The sequence below is a fragment of the Lygodium microphyllum genome, chromosome 5, assembly GCF_053477565.2.
Source record: "Lygodium microphyllum isolate KBCC chromosome 5, Lygodium_microphyllum_v1.1.10, whole genome shotgun sequence".
NCBI lineage: Eukaryota > Viridiplantae > Streptophyta > Polypodiopsida > Schizaeales > Lygodiaceae > Lygodium > Lygodium microphyllum.
The window spans coordinates 68623165-68626088 of NC_141139.1; positions in this window are offsets into that span (position 1 = coordinate 68623165).

Sequence of the window (2924 nt, forward strand, 5' to 3'; positions counted from 1 at the left end):
TTGATTTTGAGGGGGCAAATGCACTCGGATTTGAGATCCGTCTAGACGGCTGACTTCGTTAATACAAAATCTTTAAGCTTGGACACCTGAGGTACATTTCTATTGGGATTGATGAACTATAGCTGACATTTGTTCCCCTTTTGTAGCTATTATCTGAAGTACCACAACTACATACGCACATACACATACACGACACTTATCACACTCACATCACCGTATTTTCAGTTTCCAGTTTTTAGCTTTTCATTCAGCACTTTTATTTTGGATAGCTGGACCTCATCAGTTGTATCACAGTTTGTCTCATAGGCCAGTTTTGGTCTTTAGAAGACGTTAATATAACTTTCTTTCTTTCTTTTTCTCTCTCTCTCTCTCTCTCTCTCTCTCTCTCTCTCTCTCTCTCTCTCTCTCTCTCTCTCTCCCTTTATTTCTTTCTTACTTTGATAAAATGGAAATATATGCCTTCTTATTTGCTTTGTTTCTTTTTTGGTTCAAAATAATGTTGTTTAAAATTTGTAGAACACAAGATAAAAGGAAAAAAAGTAAAGGAAGGAGAGACACAAAGACAGAGAATAGAAGGTTGCTTTGTTTTTAGTTTGTTTTAAATTTTATTTCTCATTTGCTTGAGATTGAATATGATCTATCCTTATGTGGTTTCGACCCTATATCATTCAATAAATATGATGTATGCTTCAATAATGACAACATGTATCAAAATTGTGTTTAAAATAGTTCTTAAGCTATTTTGGATGTCTGGAAAAATCTTAGTGATGACTTAATTTTGGCTAAAAATTTTCTAACATGAGAATGTTTCTCATCTTTGAGCTTGAATTTTGTCTAAACAGGCCAAAACTTGTCTGAAGGCCATTGATAGGATCTTTTTGCTAGCTAGACAACTGTTATAAAGCACAAAGATAAGCACTACTAGGGTCATTCAATAAACATTACAGCATTTTTTGTTGATCTTAAGGTTGTATTGGTCTTGACATTAATTTCAATGAGGCATGAGTTTTAGGAAAGGATTATGTTGGGCATTTAACCCCTTCTAGGAAAGTTTTGTATAACCAAGATTCCAAAATACTCAAAGGAATGATATTATAGTAGATAATGGTTGTTGATTTTAAGAAACACAAGACATCAAGGGGGTTTTTTGACATGATAACTCTCGAGACAGTTGTAAGGTATAAAATCAGCATATCTCACAAGGGATGAATGATATACCAATGAAAAACTCCAATATTTCAAGGGAAAAGGTTTTGTTGATGTGCATTGTGATAAATATTTTGGTGCATATTTCATCATAATTTAAAAAATATCTCAATTGCACACACTAGCACATATTTTGACATCATTTTAAAAATATACATCATGCCCATTTCAACACAATTTCAAAAAAAATTGTGATGCACATACCAGTACTAGTAAAATTTGGAAAAAAACCCAAAATACACATTGTTGTCTCATCATTTCTCCATGCCATTTAAAGAAGGTGAGTGCATTACCTTCTCTCTCTTTTTATTTCCATCAATTTCTTCTTTGCTTTGGTAAAATGGAAATATCTTCTTTCTTCTTTGCTTTTGCTTAGTCCAAAATAATGTTATTCCAAGTTTGTTGTAAACATGATGAAAGGAAAGAGGACAGATAGGAGAGAGAGAGATATATATATATATATATAGAGAGAGGGAGAGAGAATAGAAGGTTGGTTGGTTTAAAATTTTTATTTATTATTTGTTTTGTTAATTTCTTTACAATTTCTAGTAGAAATTTGTGGTAGAAAGGAAGGAAGGTAGAAAGAGAGAGAAGAGAGGAAAGAGAAAGAAAGGATATGGAGAGAAGAGAGGAAGAGAGAGAGTGTGTGTGTCTGTGTATGTAGAGAGAGAGAGAGAGAGAGAGAGAGATGGAAGAGAGAATGGTAGAGAGAGAAGAGAGGAAGAGGGTGTAGAGAGAGAAGGCAGAGGAAGGATAGAGAAAGGAAGATGGGAGAGAGAGGAGAGGGTAGTAGGTGTAGAGAGAGAGAGAGAGAGAGAGAGCGAGAAATGGAATATTTTTAAGGAAAAGAGAGAGAGGAGAGATGGGAGAGATAAAGGGTAAAAGAAGGAAGATGGAAGAGAGAGAAAGAGTACAAAAAGAAGAGAGGGTAGTGGGTGTAGAGAGAGAGATAACAAAAGAAAGAGGATGAAAGAGAGAGAGGAGAGACGAGAGACGAGAGATGAAAGAGAGAGAGGAGAGATGAAAGAAATCAAAGAAGGGTGAGAGAAGATAGAATTCCCTAGTGGACTAGGAAAGGTTCATAAAAAGGTTGGATAGGCAGATCAGACTATGTTCTCCAGCTATAAAAGGAAGACCCCTCCAAAGCCATGGTTAATCTATCTTTCACCCAATAAGAGTTGTTCTAGCTAGCCTTAATCTATTTGCATATCATCTCTTTAGATTACCATCTAAGCTTCACGATGAAAGTACATGGGTAGACTGAGCCATTTTTATATCAGTTTGTTTGAATATAAAGTAGTTTTCTTCTCTCATATTTGTTTTGTATTCTCTACTGCTTGCTTAGATTCTGTCTGCTACACCCATGTAATACATCTATAGTATTAGACCCTAGGGGACTCTAAGAAGTAAGGAGGACATAAAAGAAAAGGGCTTCAATAGTGAAGAGAAGAAATGTCATGTTCTAGATCACATTATGATGCTAGTTGTCGGGACCTAAAACGGGCATGACAGTAGCTCTAAGCCACTAGCCGGGGCCTCATTACCACTCATCTAAAACCACCCCACACAACCTCGCAGCTAGGAGCATCATCTAAGACTTTACATTTGTACATTTTTTATAATCCAATGACTAATTATTTTTCCCACTTCTCAAAAGGACTCTCTAAATATATTTGTTTTATGCACCACGTATCACACACACAGGGAGCACAGTCTCA